The sequence below is a fragment of the Ranitomeya variabilis genome, chromosome 3, assembly GCF_051348905.1.
Source record: "Ranitomeya variabilis isolate aRanVar5 chromosome 3, aRanVar5.hap1, whole genome shotgun sequence".
Taxonomy (NCBI): Eukaryota; Metazoa; Chordata; class Amphibia; order Anura; family Dendrobatidae; genus Ranitomeya; species Ranitomeya variabilis.
The window spans coordinates 719,884,693-719,903,792 of NC_135234.1; the positions used below are offsets into that span (position 1 = coordinate 719,884,693).

The 19,100-nt window shown below is 44.9% G+C and overlaps 1 protein-coding gene across 2 annotated transcripts in view; it reads left to right on the forward strand.

The window, feature by feature from the left end:
• The first annotated feature begins 18,655 nt into the window (after nucleotides 1-18,655).
• RDX (radixin) overlaps nucleotides 18,656-19,100 on the forward strand; it is a 106,590-nt gene continuing 106,145 nt past the window's right edge. For both annotated transcript variants that reach the window (XM_077298332.1, XM_077298334.1), the window contains exon 1: nucleotides 18,656-18,855. The gene's annotated coding sequence lies outside the window, so the exon portion shown is untranslated. The remainder of the gene's footprint in view (nucleotides 18,856-19,100) is intronic.

Consider the following 19,100-nt stretch of genomic DNA (forward strand, 5'->3'; position numbering starts at 1 on the left):
ACAACGTCTGGCAAATTCTAAGTCCATTAAGTTTAGAGTGGCGCCTGAATCCACAAATGCCATGACAGAAAATGACGATAATGAGCAGATCAGGGTCACAGATAACAGAAATTTAGGTTGTACAGTACTGATGGTAACAGAACTAGCGATTCTCTTGGTACGCTTAGGGCAATCAGAAATAACATGAGCAGAATCGCCGCAGTAAAAACACAACCTATTCTGACGTCTGAATCCTTGTCGTTCAGCTCTAGACACAATCCTATCACACTGCGTAGGCTCAGGACTCCGCTCGGAACACAACGCCATAGTGTGCACAACTCTGCGCTCGCGCAAGCGCCGATCAATCTGAATGGCCAGAGACATAGAATCACTCAGACCAGCAGGCGTGGGGAACCCCACCATAACATCTTTAACGGATTCAGAAAGACCCTTTCTGAAAATTGCCGCCAAGGCATCCTCATTCCATTTAGTCAGTACAGACCATTTTCTAAATTTCTGGCAATATGATTCTGCCGCTTCTTGACCCTGACACAGGGCCAACAAGGTCTTCTCAGCATGATCCACCGAATTAGGTTCATCATAAAATAACCCAAGTGCCTGAAAAAAGGTGTCTACATTAAGCAACGCCGGATTCCCAGGTTCCAGGGCAAATGCCCAATCCTGGGGGTCACCACGCAGCAGAGATATAACAATTTTAACCTGCTGGATGAGATCACCAGAGGAACGGGGTTTCAGAGCAAAAAACAGTTTACAGTTATTTTTAAAGCTCAAAAATTTAGACCTGTCCCCAAGAAACAAATCAGGAGTTGGAATTCTAGGCTCCAAAACCGGAGTCTGAACGATGTAATCGGAAATACCCTGTACTCTAGCAGCAAGTTGATCCACACGAGAAGCCAATCCCTGAACATCCATACCAGCGCCGAACTCCTGAGCCACCCAGAGATAAAGAGGAAAGAAAAAAAAAACAAAAAAAACACAACAGACTACAGAAAAAAAAATGGCTCAGCACTTTCCTTCCCTTCTTCTGAGATGCGGTTAACTCATTGTTGGCCAGTTGTACTGTTATGATCTGGTGGCCTAAGAGCAGCATGAGACGTACTCTGGAGAAGGTGGTACCTGTACTGACCGCAGACCCTGAATTTAACACCGCTACTAGAAGTAGCCGTGGAATGTACCTATCACTCCCTAGACATCTCGACACAGCCGGAGGACTAATTACCCCTACAGATAGAAAAGGGAAAACTATCTTGCCTCAGAGAAAATTCCCAAAGGATAGACAGCCCCCCACAAATATTGACTGTGAGAGGAGAGGGAAAAAACATACACAGACTGAAATCAGAATTTAGCAAAGGAGGCCACTTCTAGCTAAATAGAAAGGATAGGACAGAGTACTATGCGGTCAGTATTAAAACACTAGAAAATCTCCACCACAGAAAATACAAAATCTCCACAGCTAACTAAAAATATGGAGGGTATATCTGCATCTCCAGAGATACCAGCTTGGCTAAACAAATCCTTATACAGACCAAGCTGGACAAGACAAAAACATGGAAAAGAACTGAACAATAAGGCCACAGCATGTGGACAGCAAAAATCAAGGCCAGAACTTATCTTTGTTGAAATGAACAGCAAAGCAGGAGAGAGCAGGAAGGGATGTGAATCCTCCAGGAACAATGGACAACTGGCACTGACTAAAGGGTCAAGCAAGGCTAAATAGCCCAGTCAGGATTGCAAAAACTTGACACACCTGATGAATGCTGCGATCCAGAGACAGCAGCACTACCACTTATAACCACCGGAGGGAGCCCAAGAGCAGAATTCACAACAGCGATGCTTCCCTATACCGCCGGCACACTGCGATCATGTCTGATCGCAGTGTGCCGGGGGTTAATGTGCCGGGGGCGGTCCGTGACCGCTCCTGGCACATAGTGCCAGATGTCAGCTGCGATAGTCAGCTGACACCCGTCCGCAATCGGCCGCGCTCCCCCCGTGAGCGCGGCCGATCGCTATGACGTACTATCCCGTCGGTGGGAATTAAGGCCCACCCCACCTCGACGGGATAGTACGTCATATGGGATTAAGGGGTTAATGTTGAGGCAACCCCTTTAAATGCTGTATATCTGTATGCAAATTGCGTCTTCAGAGAAAAGAGGACTTGAACTCTATAGCGCCACCTGTTGGAAGTAGCAATCCTACAAGTCACAATCAACCCTTTAACGAGTCTTGCAATATGACATATTGCACGACTCATTAAAGGGTTGATTGTGACTTGTTGGATCGCTACTTCCAACAGGTCGCGGCTATAGAATTCAAGTCCTCTTTTCTCTGAAGAGGCAATTAGCTATATCTGTAGGGAGACTTTTACATTTGTTTACATTTAATCGAGAAAAGTCACTTCTGGATCTTATCTATTGCTGGGAAATGTAAAAAAGTAACACTGGTAGCATTCTCCGAGGAAGCAAGTTTCTTCCAAGGTCCGATAGCGGAGTCCGGCTTTCTATAAGACGAGCCATGTTATCTAAACAAGTGACAGGAAGTGTTTAAATGGTTGTGGATTCACAGAATCGTCTCCAGATGTTAGAGAAGTCAACGCAACAGGGAGCAAGACACGAGGGCAGATGAAGTAATGGAAAAATGGGGCGCACGTGCAGAAGTATTCAATGGCAAGTTACTGCATGATATATTACATTATGCTATAGCATATATTAAATTATCATGGCCTAATGTAACCCCAGTGTCAATTATCAGATGATTAGAAGTCACAAAGGACCATATAGAAGTGGCTGTGCACATTAATACAGGTCAATGATTTCTAAGGCTAAGTTCGCACTGGGCATTTTTACTGCGGTTTTTAACGCTAGTTTTCAGTTGCTGTTTGCACTAGCAGTAAAGCCTATTAGACTTTAGAAATCTCATGCACACACATTGGTTTTTTGTCGTCAGTATTTTGTGCTTTGCATGGTTTTTTGGACACTTCTTTCAGCGTTATTCACCCACTTGAATGGGTGGTGGACAAATGCTGAAAAAAAAACGCACCACGAACGCAGATATCATTTTTTGCAGCGTTTCTTTGTGCCAAAACCTCATTCTTTGGAATAGAACTTATTTTTTTTAATACTAAACTTTATCAGCATGCACAAGAGACAAATCTAGCATGCCAAAACCGCAGAGAAAAATGCAAGAAACAAAACGCTGAAAAGACACCTAGTGTGAAATTCCCCTTATAGTGTTATAATTTATGGTCGGCAGCTGTGAAGTAGGTGGCCATTATATAGATAGCAAGTTCTTTTATATATATCTTCTTGTGCTCCACATTTAGCAGCTTTTGTGATGAGTGCCCCCTCACATGCTGGTCTCAGCACACTGATGCTTTGGGAATGTAGCACATGATCCGCTCACTTTGGTCTACGCAGCAAAATCTGAGTAGTCTTCTGGAAAGAGACGTTCATCGCCATCAAGGTCACTTCTAGGGTTAAGTAAATGCAGGAATCCAGGTCACGTTAGGGTTCATAAATCTCATCACACATCCCAGGCAGTGAGGTGCTAACACCAGAACCCCTGCATGTAAAGTTCCATGTGCTAAACATTTTCCGAAAAGTACGATTTAGTATTACTCCAGCTGTAATTATTATTATTATTCATTTTTATAGCGCCATTTATTCCATGGCGCTTTACATGTGAAAAAATGGGCATACATAGACAAGTACAATAAACACGAGCAATATAAGGCACACACAAGTACAGGAGGAGAGAGGACCCTGCCCGCGAGGGCTCACAGTCTACAGGGGATGGGTGAGGATACACTAGGAGAGGGTAGAGCTGGTCGTGCGGCGGTTCAGTAGACTGAGGATCACTGCAGGCTTGTCGGAAGAGGTGGGTCTTCAGGTTCCTTTTGTAGTTTTCCGTGGTACGCGAGATGATTAGGGAATAAGACAATAAAATTGTGCTGGGCTGTGTTACAGGTCTATCCGCTGGTTGACGCACAATACGACAGGCTCTACTAGGCTTCATGCTCTGCATTCCCAGTCTTCATGATGGCAAATGTGCCTTGTAAAGTTTCTACGAACTGATCTGCAGGACCCAATCCATAGGCCATGTCAGTAATATGTGGCCGCTGGACAAGAGCCCCGAGAACCACCTCTTGGCTACCGGAATCCCCGGCCTTTTGTGTCGTCATCACTGCCGCATGACGCACATGGGACCTTGCTAATGAAAAGAGGCACCACGGATGAATAAAGAGGCGGTTCTGAGGGTTCCCGTCCAGAGGACACTGATTAATGACTGGGTCCTACAAACTGATTTGCTCCACCTATTATACATTGTTTATAGAGGAAGCCATGATGTGTCATCCATTGGATCCAAACGGAGTTAGACTTCACGGGTTATAGTGGCGTCTGATGGGGTTCTGTCATTTTCAGGGCAAGAACAGCGATATCTTGTTCCATCTGGCTATTATTTTCTGAAATCAAGGTAGGGCTAGCACAATACACAATCACTAGAACATAATTCCATAGCAGATGAAGGCAGAATCCACACTCTGGTGCCATCTCACCACCACAGCTTTTTACAAAGGCTTCAGACTTTCCTTATGGTCTTCATTCATTACATTAAAGTCGGCCAAATGGGTTTGGACAATATTGTTATGTCTATGGGTCCTCAACACTCTTCCCTTATACATTATGTTGGAAGAGAGAAGGATCTGGCACTTTATTGGATTTCCAAAAGCTGATCCTTTTTTTCTCCTAGGTACTGTATGTCTATGGGGGAGTCGGCAGAGATAGCTGTCGGCTAACCCAACGTTATCTAATGGTCATAGAGGGATGGAGGGTATAGACTCTAAAAGTCACAAAGAACTATCCTGGTTTCAAGAACTGTACCGCTGAAAAGATAAAGTTTAAGGGATAGTTAAAGGGATTGTCCGGGCTTGAGTTTGCTCCATGTCACTCTATGTGACTGCAGACTTTTGAATCCTCACAGCGCGCACACCACACACTCTCAGGATCCTCTGGGGCTGGGAGTAGGCATTCACCTGCACAACAAGTATACAATTTGCATACTTCCAGCCACATTCCGACTAGACATGTCCGGCCTTACTCAATTCACTTGTATTCAGCAAGACTGCGCGCGGCTAGTCGACACATTATCTCATGTATGCCAATCGCATACTTGCGATTATGTGACCACATTCTCCCTTCGCAGGAGAATCCTGACAACGTATGCAGTCACATAAAGTGACTCAAGAGTGACATAGAGTAAACTCAAGCCTGGACAATCCCTTTTACTTTTGAGCAGCAAAGTTCTTTAATCCAAGAAAGTTCTATGTGACTTTTATGGTGAATCATGACAGTGTGCAGTGTAACTGTAAACTCTTCTTGAAAGGACAGGGAGCACAAGTTCAGAATAGCCCAAGTGGCCAGTGTGAAAATTGCTAAATTAATCATTTTGATTTTTCATTAAAAGTCTGGTAATTTTGTGACAACACAATCCCTTTTACGGAAGAACAGAAAGACTTTATTTTGGAGCATTCTCACAATTTCTCTAAATTATTATTATTATTTATTATTATAGCACCATTTATTCCATGGCGCTTTACATGTGAGGAGGGGTATGCATAATAAAAACAAGTACAGTAATCTTAATCAATACAAGTCAGGACTGGGATGGGTGAGGATACAGTAGACGAGGGTAGAGCTGGTCGTGCAGCGGTTTGGTCGAGCGGTGGTTACTGCAGGTTGTAGGCTTGTTGGAAGAGGAAGGTCTTCAGGTTCTTTTTGAAGGTTTCGATGGTAGGCGAGAGTCTGATGTGTTGGGGTAGAGGGTTCCAGAGTAGGGGGGAAGCACGGGAGAAATCTTGTATGCGATTGTGGGAAGAGGAGATAAGAGGAGAGTAGAGAAGAAGATCTTGTGAGGATCGGAGGTTGCGTGCAGGAAAGTACCGGGAGACGAGGTCACAGATGTATGGAGGAGACAGGTTGTCAATTCACAAGTCATCAAAATGAAGAAAGTTACTTACAAGGTGGCAGCAAACATCAGAATTGCTCCACCAGTCTGGCCTATCAACAATAAGCCACAATGGCGCAGTAAGCCATGAAAAAAAACATTTACTAGACCCATCTGCCCCTTTTAGGGCTCTAGGAAGTCTCTGGCCACTCGCCTAATAGCGATGGCCAAGTGCCCAGTTCCCTTACATTGGCTTCAGACAAAACCACCAACAGAAGCACAATATATGCCGTGAAAAGCTCCCGATGCGCAGTGTATACATTAATCATATACATAAAGATCCATTCACACTACATGAGTGAGCTTTTGGCCACAGTCAGTCTGTTGTGGATTACCATTGCTTTTTTTTTCTACTATATAGAAAAGGGCATGCAGGAAAAACATTTTTTGTAACAATGCAGGCTATGGAGAACGTATTCCACTGTATGTCTATGAAGTGGTATCCTCCAGGCCCTCCAGACGCAGGCGCACAGAGCTTAGATATACCCAGCACTGACTAGTAGATAGCAGTGTAGATTGTTATACAGAGAGGCCATTTATGGCCATAGAGTTAGTACGTATAATTAGTTCCCCGAAAGTGCATGTGATAATTTGTCCTTCAAGTCACAATATGGCCCAGACATGGGAGGAAGGGGTCCGTGCGTTTCCCTCCTCGGAGATATGACAGCACAATTTTGTGGCTGCAGGCCCCTTCACATCACAAATGACAGGTGGTGTCTGAGGGATTTTCACTAGTTGTAACATCTAATGTGAGCTGACACTTGTGAATAATGATATTTATTAGGCCGAGTTCACCCATACTGCAGAAGGCACAAGTTACGCTAAGTTCATTCTTCATAGTAAGATAGTAACTGTGATCCTGCCCTGTGTCTGTCGTTAGGAAGGCCCACTTTCTGTGTTAGTATATACTTGGAGTTGTGTCACTGCTAATCTTTTAGCTGATATTTTTCATGATTTTTTCTTGTATTTTTCTGCAGATCAGTATGATCATAGCAATGCCAAATTTTTAGTTTTTCTTATGTTTTAGTATCTTTAAAGAACATTTTTTTTTTTACAAAAATCAATATTCTGAGAACCATACTTTGAATTTTTTTTTAACAGGGCCGTCCAGACTAACATATTGATTAAATAACCTTAGGATAGGTCATATATATCAGATTGGTGGTGGTCTGACACCAGGCACCCCTACAGATCAGCTGTGATTAGCTCCCACAATGTATGAAGCTGTAATAGCAGAGCTCCATAAACCGTGTAGTAGTCACTCCCAGGGACCGCAGCTCAGCTCCTATTCATTTGAGTGAGAGCTGATTTGCAATGTTTTGCAGCAGCCACTACAACATGTATGGCGATGTGCTGGAGATGTGCTGGAGATGTGCTGAAGATGTGCTGGAGATGTGCTGAAGATGTGCTGCAGATGTGCTGGAGATGTGCTGGAGATGTGCTAGAGATGTGCTGAAGATGTGCTGGAGATGTGCTGAAGATGTGCTGAAGATGTCCTGGAAATGTGCTGGAGATGTGCTAGAGATGTGGTGAAGATGTGCTGGAGATGTGCTGAAGATGTCCTGGAGATGGGCTAGAGATGTGTTGGAGATGTGCTGGAGATGTGCTGAAGATGTGCTGGAGATGTACTAGAGATGTGGTGAAGATGTGCTGGAGATGTGCTGAAGATGTCCTGGAGATGTGCTGGAGATGTGCTAGAGATGTGTTGGAGATGTGGTGAAGATGTCCTGGAGATGTGCTGGAGATGTGCTGAAGATGTCCTGGAGATGTGCTGGAGATGTGCTAGAGATGTGGTGAAGATGTGGTGAAGATGTGCTGGAGATGTGCTGAAGATGTGCTGGAGATGTGCTAGAGATGTGCTAGAGATGTGCTGAAGATGTGCTGGAGATGTGCTGAAGATGTCCTGGAGATGTGCTAGAGATGTGCTGGAGATGTGGTGAAGATGTGCTGGAGATGTGCTGAAGATGTCCTGGAGATGTGCTAGAGATGTGCTGGAGATGTGCTGAAGATGTCCTGGAGATGTGCTAGAGATGTGATGAAGATGTGTTAGAGATGTGCTGAAGATGTGCTAGAGATGTTTCAGAGATGTGCTGGAGATGTGCTGAAGATGTCCTGGAGATGTGCTGGAGATGTGGTGAAGATGTGCTGGAGATGTGCTAGAGATGTGCTGAAGGTGTGCTGGAGATGTGCTAGAGATGTGCTGAAGATGTGTTAGAGATGTGCTGAAGATGTGCTAAAGATGTGCTGAAGATGTCCTGGAGATGTGCTAGAGATGTGCTGAAGATGTGCTGAAGATGTGCTGGAGATGCGCTAGAAATGAGCTGAAGATGTGCTGGAGATGTAATCGATATGTGCTGGAGTTGTGCTGGAGTTGTGCTGCAGATGTGCTGGAGATGTGCTAGAGATGTGCTGGAGATGTGCTGATCCGGCTTTGTACATTGTTTAAATCCAGTAGTTCTCGAAGAGAATCACAGCTGATAAGGGGTTTGCCTGGACACCCTCTTTAAGGCTATGTTCACATGTCCAATCATCAGTTGACAAAAAAGATGTGCAAACTCAATTTTTTTGTACACCTGAAAAAAACCCTAATTTCTACTGGATACGTTTATTTAACATTGAAGTCTATACATCAGTTTCAAATAGATGATTACTTGAAAGTTCACAAGTATATGTTAAAGGGGTTGTCCAATACTAGGACAGCCACTTCTCGTTCTGAATGGTTGGGGCTGATAAAATAAAAACAGTTATACTCACCTCCCATGCCGCTGCTGTTCCAGCACTGTTGGCACTTGCATTCCCGAGGCTCACGTGTCATAAGAACTGCACGTGAGTGCCAGGAATGCCAGTGCCGATACGGCTGGAACATATGCACTGCTATTTTTTTATAAAGGGAACACTAAAATACCACATCCTATATATCACTGAATAAAATATTCCACTTGTAAATCTTTATTCACTACATAGTGGAAAGCATTGAGAACAATAAAACATAAAAATTATCAATGTAAATCAAAATTAATATCTCACGGAGGCCTGGATTTGGAACGATACTCAAAATCAAAGTGGAAAATCAAATTACAGGCTGATCCAACTTCAGTGGAAATGCCTCAAAACAAGGAAATGATGCCAGCAGTGTGTGTGGCCTCCACGTGCCTGTATGACCTCCCTACAATGCCTGGGCATGCTCCTGATGAGGCGGCGGATGGTCTCTTGAGGGATCTCCTCCCAGACCTGGACTAAAGCATCCGCCAACTTTTTTTTTTTGGAAGTGCATCTGAACAGCAAGGTGGATTGCTGTTGAGGGGAGATAGAGAGAAAAAAAAAATCTATAAATCTTCAGCACAGCGAGTGTGAGCGAGCTGAGTGTGACCTGAGCGTAAGTGTGAACGGCGGTAAGTGTGTGACTTGTGATTCAGTGACTTTGGAATCAGGGAGTTTCCAAGGGAGGAATTGCTTCTGTTTTTTTTTTTTTTTTTGGTTTAATTAATACTTTGTATTTATTTTTATTTAACGTTTCTGTCTGGTGCAATCCCCATTAGGAAATGTGCTCCACAATTGTTAATGCCATCCAGTGTACATCTTGCCACATGTATGCAGTCCTTGACCAGCCGGTCGAGGGTGCATACTGCTGTGCGAGATGTGAGCACATTGTGCATTTGGAAACCCAGATACTGGATCTAAATGTGCAGCTGGCAACACTGAGATCCATAGACAATATGGAGAGGAGTCTTCTGCTCACAGAGCAGACGCTCAATGGGATAGATGAGGAGTGGGATGGTAGGATGGAGCTGCAGGACAGTGTGGCAGTTAGCTGGGTGACAGATAGAAGGCGGGGTAGAGGGAAGAGTGCCAGGGAGGCTAGTCCTGATCTGGCACACCCCAATAAGTTTGCTAAGTTGGCAGATGAGGGGGGTGCCAGTACAGGGGTAGCACTGCTGCAGCCAGGCATGTCCTCTGAAAGCCGGAGGAGTGACTGCTCCAGTAAGGAGGGAAAAAGGAGAGCAGGGCAGGCCAGACAGGTGCTGGTAGTGGGGGACTCAATTATTAGGGGAACAGATAGGGCAATCTGTCACAAAGACACGGATCGTCGGACGGTGTGCTGCCTACCTGGCGCTCGAGTCCGACACATCGCTGATCGGGTGGACAGATTACTGGGAGGGGCTGGTGAGGACCCAGCGGTCATGGTGCACATTGGCACAAATGACAAAGTTAGAGGTAGGTGGAAGGTCCTTAAAGATGATTTCAGGGAATTAGGCTGCAAGCTGAAAGCAAGGACCTCCAACGTGGTATTTTCTGAAATACTGCCTGTACCACGTGCCACGCCAGAGAGGCAACGGGAGATTAGGGAGGTTAATAAGTGGCTCAAGAATTGGTGTAGGAAGGAGGGGTTTGGGTTCCTGCAGAACTGGGCCGACTTCTCAGTTGGCTACAGGCTCTACGCTAGGGACGGGCTGCACCTCAATGGGGAAGGGGCAGCTGTGCTGGGGGAGAAAATGGTTAGAAGGTTGGAGGAGTGTTTAAACTAGGGATTGGGGGGGAGGGTATTCATTTTATAGGAGGGGAAGATAGTGCAGATAGAGACCTGGGCACAAATAAGGAAGTTGGGGGTGGCGGTGGCATGGGGGGTGGGGTTAGAACAGTTAGTAATTTAAGAAAGAATAGAGGTACAGAGAGTAACATCAAGTGCATGTATACTAATGCCAGAAGCCTCGCCAACAACATGGATGAATTAGAACTAATGTTGTTGGAGCATAATTATGACATGGTGGGGATATCTGAGACGTGGCTGGATGAGAGCCATGACTGGGCTGTTAACTTGCAGGGCTATAGCCTGTTCAGAAATGACCGTACAGATAAGCGAGGGGGAGGGGTGTGTCTGTATGTAAAATCGACCTTAAAACCCATCCTGCGTGATAATATAGGTGAATCTAATGAAAATGTAGAGACCCTGTGGGTGGAGATAAGGGGAGGGGGAAAAATAATAAATTACTGATAGGGGTTTGTTATAAATCTCCAAATATAATGGAAGCAATGGAGAATATCCTCGTAAAGCAAATAGATGAAGCTGCGACTCAAGGAGAAGTCATAATTATGGGGGACTTCAACTACCCTGAAATAGATTGGGGAACAGAAACCTGCAGTTCCAGCAAAGGTAATCGGTTTTTGACAACTATGAGAGACAATTACCTTTCACAACTGGTTCAGGACCCAACAAGGAGGGGGGCACTGCTAGACCTAATATTAACCAACAGGCCAGACCGCATATCAAATATAAGGGTTGGGGGTCACTTGGGGAATAGTGATCACAAAATAATAAGTTTTCATGTAACCTTTAATAAGATGGGTAGTAGGGGGGTGACAAGGACACTAAACTTCAGGAGGGCAAATTTCCAACGGATGAGAGAGGATCTTGGTGCAATTAACTGGGACGATATCCTGAGACACAAAAATACACAAAGAAAATGGGAGACATTTATTAGCATCCTGGATAGGACCTGTGCACAGCATATACCGTATGGGAATAAACATACTAGAAATAGGAGGAAACCAATATGGCTAAATAGAGCTGTAAGGGGCGCAATAAGGGACAAAAAGAAAGCATTTAGAGAATTAAAGGAAGTAGGTAGTGAGGAGGCATTAAATAAATACAGAAAATTAAATACATTCTGTAAAAAGCAAATCAAGGCAGCAAAGATTGAGACAGAGAGACTCATTGCCAGAGAGAGTAAAAATAATCCCAAAATATTCTTTAACTATATAAATAGTAAGAAACTAAAAAATGACAGTGTTGGCCCCCTTAAAAATAGTCTGGGTGAAATGGTGGATGAGGATGAGGAAAAAGCCAATATGCTAAATGACTTTTTTTCATCAGTATTTACAAAAGAAAATCCCATGGCAGACAAAATGACTAGTGATAAAAATTCCCCATTAAATGTCACCTGCTTAACCCAGCAGGAAGTACAGCGGCGTCTAAAAATAACTAAAATTGACAAATCTCCGGGCCCGGATGGGATACACCCCCGAGTACTGCAGGAACTAAGTACAGTCATTGATAGACCATTATTTTTAATCTTTAAAGACTCCATAATAACAGGGTCTGTACCACAGGACTGGCGTATAGCAAATGTGGTGCCAATATTCAAAAAAGGGGCAAAAACTGAACTCGGTAATTATAGGCCAGTAAGTTTAACCTCTACTGTGGGTAAAATCCTGGAGGGCATTCTAAGGGATGCTATGCTGGAGTATCTGAAGAGGAATAACCTCATGACCCAGTATCAGCACGGGTTCACTAGGGACCGTTCATGTCAGACTAATTTGATCAGCTTCTATGAAGAGGTAAGTTCTGGACTGGACCAAGGGAACCCAGTGGACGTAGTGTATATGGACTTTTCCAAAGCTTTTGATACGGTGCCACACAAAAGGTTGTTACATAAAATGAGAGTAATGGGGATAGGGGAAAATATGTGTAAGTGGGTTGAGAGCTGGCTCAGGGATAGGAAACAAAGGGTGGTTATTAATGGAGCACACTCGGACTGGGTCGCGGTTAGCAGTGGGGTACCACAGGGGTCAGTATTGGGCCCTCTTCTTTTTAACATATTTATTAATGACCTTGTAGGGGGCATTCAGAGTAGAATTTCAATATTTGCAGATGACACTAAACTCTGCAGGGTAATCAATACAGGGGAGGACAATTTTATATTACAGGATGATTTATGTAAACTAGAAGCTTGGGCTGATAAATGGCAAATGAGCTTTAATGGGGATAAATGTAAGGTCATGCACTTGGGTAGAAGTAATAAGATGTATAACTATGTGCTTAATTCTAAAACTCTGGGCAAAACTGTCAATGAAAAAGACCTGGGTGTATGGGTGGATGACAAACTCATATTCAGTGGTCAGTGTCAGGCAGCTGCTACAAAGGCAAATAAAATAATGGGATGTATTAAAAGAGGCATAGATGCTCATGAGGAGAACATAATTTTACCTCTATACAAGTCACTAGTGCGACCACACTTAGAATACTGTGCATAGTTCTGGTCTCCGGTGTATAAGAAAGACATAGCTGAACTAGAGCGGGTGCAGAGAAGAGCGACCAAGGTTATTAGAGGACTGAGGGGTCTGCAATACCAAGATAGGTTATTACACTTGGGGCTATTTAGTTTGGAAAAACGAAGGCTAAGGGGTGATCTTATGTTAATGTATAAATATATGAGGGGACAGTACAAAGACCTTTCTGATGATCTTTTTAATCATAGACCTGAGACAGGGACAAGGGGGCATCCTCTACGTCTGGAGGAAAGAAGGTTTAAGCATAATAACAGACGCGGATTCTTTACTGTAAGAGCAGTGAGACTATGGAACTCTCTGCCGTATGATGTTGTAATGAGTGATTCATTAATTAAATTTAAGAGGGGACTGGATACCTTTCTGGAAAAGTATAATGTTACAGGGTATATACACTAGATTCCTTGATAAGGCGTTGATCCAGGGAACTAGTCTGATTGCCGTATGTGGAGTCGGGAAGGAATTTTTTTCCCCATGGTGGAGTTACTCTTTGCCACATGGGGTTTTTTTGCCTTCCCCTGGATCAACATGTTAGGGCATGTTAGGTTAGGCTATGGGTTGAACTAGATGGACTTACAGTCTTCCTTCAACCTTAATAACTATGTATGTAACTATGTAACTTCTGGACAGTCTGTGGTGCAATGTGACATTGGTGGATGGTGCGAGACATGATGTCCCAGATGTGTTTAATCGAATTCAGGTCTGGGGAATGGGCGGGCCAGTCAATAGCTTCAATGCCTTCATCTTGCAGGAACTGCTGACACACTCCAGCCACATGAGGTCTGGCATTGTCCTGCATTAGGAGGAACCCAGGGACAACCTCACCAGCATATGGTCTCACAAGGGGTCTGAGGATCTCATCTCGGTACCTAATGGCAGTCAGGCTACCTCTGGGGAGCACATGGAGGGCTGTGCGGCCCTCCAAAGAAATGCCACCCCACACCATTACTGACCCACTGCCAAACCGGTCATGCTGAAGGATGTTGCAGACCGCAGATCGCTCTCCACGCTGTCTCCAGACTCTGTCACGTCTGTCACATGTGCTCAGTGTGAACCTGCTTTCATCTGTGAAGAGCACAGGGCGCGAGTGGCGAATTTGCCAATCCTGGTGTTCTGTGGCAAATGCCAAGCGTCCTGCACGGTGTTGGGCTGTGAGCACAAGACCCATCTGTGGACGTCGGACACTCAAACCATCCATGGAGTCGGTTTCTAACCGTTTGTGCAGACACATGCATATTTGTGGCTTGCTGGAGGTCATTTGCAGGGCTCTGGCAGTGCTCCTCCTGTTCTTCCTTGCACAAAGGCTGAGGTAGCGGTCCTGCTGCTGGGTTGTTGCCCTCCTACGGCCCCTTCCATGTCTCCTGGTGTACTGGCCTGTCTCCTGGTAGCGCTTCCAGCCTCTGGACACTACGCTGAAAGACACAGCAAACCTTGCCACAGCTCGCATTGATGTGCCATCCTGGATGAGCTGCACTACATGCGCTACTTGTGTGGGTTGTAGAGTCCATCTCATGCTACCACGAGTGTGAAAGCACAACCAAGATTCAAAAGTGACCAAAACATCAGCCAGAAAGAATTGATACTGAGTAGTGATGAGCGAGTATACTCGTTGCTCGGGTGGTCTCCGAGTATTTGTGACTGCTCGTAGATTTAGTTTTCCTTGCCGCAGCTGCATGATTTGTGGCTACTAGACAGCTTGATTACATGTGGGGATTCCCTAGCAACCAGGCAACCCCCACATGTACTCAGGCTGGCTAGTGGCTGTAAATCATTCAGCTGCGGCGATGAAAACTAAATCCCCGAGCATTCACAAATACTCAGAGACCACCCGAGCGTGCTCGGAAAAACCCGAGCAACGAGTATACTCGCTCATCACTAGTACTGAGATGTGGTCTGTGATCCCCACCTGCAGAACCACTCCTTTATTGAGTGTGGTTTGATAATTGCCAATAATTTCAATCTGTTGTCTATTCCATTTGCACAACAGCATGTGAAATGGATTGTCAAACAGTGTTGCTTCCTAAGTGGACAGTCTGATTTCACAGAAGTTTGATTTACTTGGAGTTATATTCTGTTGTTTAAAGGGAACCTGTCACCCCCAAAATCGAAGGTGAGCTAAGCCCACTAGCATCAGGGGCTTATCTACAGCATTCTGGAATGCTGTAGACAAGCCCCCGATGTAACCTGAAAGATGAGAAAAAGAGGTTAGATTATACTCACCCAGGGGCGGTCCCGCTGCAGTGGGCGTCGCGGTCCGGGGCCTCCCATCTTCTTACCATGACGTCCTCTTCTTGTGTTCATGCTGTGGCTCTGGCGCAGGCGTACATTGTTTGCCCTGTTGAGGGCAGAGCAAAGTACTGCAGTGCGCAGGCACTGGGCCTCTCTGACCTTTCCCGGTGCCTGCGCACTGCAGTATTTTGCTCTGCCCTCAACAGGGCAGACAAAGTACGCCTGCGCCGGAGCCACAGCATGAATACAAGAAGAGGATGTCATCGTAAGAAGATGGGAGGCCCCAGACCGGACCGCGACACCCATCGTTCCGGGACCGCCCCTGGGTGAGTATAATCTAACCTCTTTTTCTCATCTTTCAGGATACATCGGGAGCTTATCTACAGCATTACGGAATGCTGTAGATAAGCCCCTGATGCTGGTGGGCTTAGCTCACCTTCGATTTTGGGAGTGACAGGTTCCCTTTACGTGTTCCCTTAAGTGTTGGCGTCACTGTCCCCGCCTTCGGACAAATCGAAGATCAAGAGGAAGTCAGACAGCAACTGCAGCTCTCACTTCCTGTTGATTACTTATACCCGGAATCCTCCTGAAAAAGTGTTGAAAAATCAAAAATTGGATAAAGTACACAGCAACATCAAAATGACATTGGTATACACAGGTTCAATATTTTGTTACTTATTTTAACCCTGAAGTGAATAAAAGAAGTTCACTTTTACCGCGGCTTCGTTTGGAAGTCGATCACTCTGTATAAGAGAACAATATAGGGAAAAGACAACAGCACAACAATTACAGTGGAGCCGCTTCAGGGAAAAAAAACCCACTTAGACTCACCTTTACGAACAATCCATTGAAGCCCATGTTCCCTGTAAGAGTTAAAATAAATAAACAACCATATTCTTCACCTCTTGGACGAGAAGATAATAATTAATTTGTCCATAGCCAACGATTGCTCTGCTACATCTACTTTGCACGCTGATCGCTGGCAACGAGTGGGAAAAAGGTGAGCGGGGTTCATATCTAATGAACTCCGTTCATCTCACTGGCATCACAGTGAGAAAGTTCTCACACTCGCGGTGCCGTCAGAAGGGTCATCCGAGCTCAGAGCCAATTAACTCCTTACACCTCAATGACATCAGTGCGAGTGCAGCGAGAACTTTCTTATGGCGCTGGCATCAGTGAGGTGAACAGAGTTCATTGGATATCAACTCAGCTCATCTTTTTCCCGTCACCGCGAGGCACGCGCAGCTCAGTGTCTCTGCTGATAGGCTAAAATCTTGCATCATGCCAGTGTTCAGAGTGCAAAGTAGATGTAGCAGAACTAGAGTCAGCTATGGACAAATGGATTATTATCTTCTTGTCATAGAGGAGAAGAACATGGTTGTTTATTTCTTTTAACTCTTTTACAGGGGACATGGGATTCAACGGATTGGGCGTAAAAGTGAGTACAAGTGTTCTTTTTATTTTTAATTCAATAAAGGTGTCAGTGTTATTATTTCATATCAAAAACTTTATTAAGGGTGTTATTTATTTTACAAAATGACAATGGGGTTAGTAATGGTGACGTCTTATAGACGCCTCTTCATTACTAACCCCTTGGCTTGATGTCACCTGACAATACAACGGTGACATCAACCCCAATCCTATCACCCAACTTGCCACCGCACCAGGGCAAATGGGGAGAGCGAGGCTAAAGTGCCAGATTTGGTACATCTTATGGATGAACCATTTCTGCGGTGGCTGAGACCTGGTGTTTTTAGTCTGGGAGGGGGCCAATATCCATGGCCCCTTCCTAGCCTATTAATATCAGCCTGCAACTGTCTGCGTAGCCTTTGCTGGTTATTAATTATAGGGGGACCCTAGGTTATTTATTTATTTTTTTTTTTGGGGGGGGGGTACCCCATTTTAATAAACAGTAAAGGCTAAGCATACAGCTATGAGCTGATATTAATAGCCTGGGAAGCTCCATGGGTATTACCCTCTTCCCTGGCTATAAACATCTGCCAACTGCTGTCCGCATTCCCTCTACTGGTTAATAAAATTTTTGGAGCTCCCACGCAATTTTTTTTTAGAAATTTAATTATTAATTGCTAAGTTACATATACAGTAAGCTGCACACAGAAAGTACTGATTATATATCTCAGTCACATACATCTATATATATAGTGAAGAATATTTCCTTGTAAAACTATCTTTAAATGACAGAGAATTCCTCTATGTAAAAGCTCATGTCAAAATTGCATTGCATTCTCATGCGATTTGGATGTCGATCGGATGCTAAGTGATAAAAATCGGATTGTACTCGCATGAAAATCGCAAGACACTCGTCTGACTGGTCAGGATCAATATCGGACCTTTTTTTACGGTGATGGGCATGAGCCCTTTGCATGTTCACGGCATTTACATCAAGAAGCTTTTAAAAGAAGCTCAAAAAGCCTGAACATTTGTAGAACAAGTCATTTTACATTGCAAATGTTCATTTTTCTAGCGTTTATTTAGTGCTTTTTCAGGTGGGTTTCGGAGGCGACACACCATAACAAGATGTCGTGCCACATGTGCAGAGGACCTGACAGCGGCCATATTGGTTATCATCCGGCTTTTCCAAGGAACAGATATAATGGGTTTCTTCTGAGGTGTCCAGTTTCCAAGGCTGCTTCAGGAAAACACCGGAGGTCGTTTATCTGAAGCCGTTTCGCCAGGTTTTTTTGCCGCCGAAGAGACATAAGGCGAAACGTGTGCACTGCGATATCTTCGACTCATTTTTTTGTGCTGGACAATGACATTGTGTGCCCATAGCCAAATGGCGTGTTCACACCCGGTCTTTTTGCTGAGTTTTTGGAACGGGAACTCTCACAATTTTTGAGAGAATTTTAAAGTTTTTGCGCCTTAAAAAAAACACCTCTGACGCCCAACAAGCAACTTTTTTTTTTCACCAGGCGTTTTTTTAAATCCTCTCCAGTAACAAGAAAACGTTCAAAAAACTTCTCACATGAGCCGCAAAGTTGATTCTCCATAGTAATGAACAGGAGCAGTTTTTCAAGTGTATCTGGTAGTCATTTTTGAGGCGGCTTTCGGAAGAAAAGAAATATACAAAACCCAATATGTGCACATAGTACAACTAGTCACTTTAGGGACCAGATCCATCTAAGGCTATATTGGATTTTGGCCATTTTATTGCCTTGTTCTGGCACATGGCAGAGTTCTATGCAGACTTTTCCTCACGAGAAGCAACAAGTGTGCTGAGGCTCTTTTCTGTCAGGCGTGCGCGCCATTGTGAGGTGATGTCGCTGTGTATCGTGCACACACAGTGTAAGGTCCTGTCTGCGGCCGCGGTGACCTCCCCTCCCCTGGCCAGACCCTCCATGAGCGGCCATATTGTGCAGCCCTCCTCCTCGCTCCCGTCTCCTCCTCTTCTTCCTCCCCAGGGAGACTGCGCGGCCTCAGCCCACACAGCAGCAGCAGCAGCGCTGCTGACATCGTCCAGAGCCGCCGAGTAACGGAGCCTGCAGGAGGGAGGAGGAGGCGGCGGCGCCGGTGGTGACGGGGATCCCGGGCCTCGTACAGGTACGGACAGGCCGCAGCGGTAATGCACAAACTTTAGCGCCTTTTCTGACTTTGTAGCTGGGGACTGAATAAGTCGTGCAAGTTTGCTGGTTATTATTCTAATCCTGGGGAGTTCATGATGGCGGCGGCGCCTGTGTCCTGGTGTCACATCAGAGGCCTCTGTCACGATAGTGATGCAGCACAGACTACGATATGTATATATATTTTGTAGGACTGCAAATTTGAGATCTTAATTGGCACAGGAC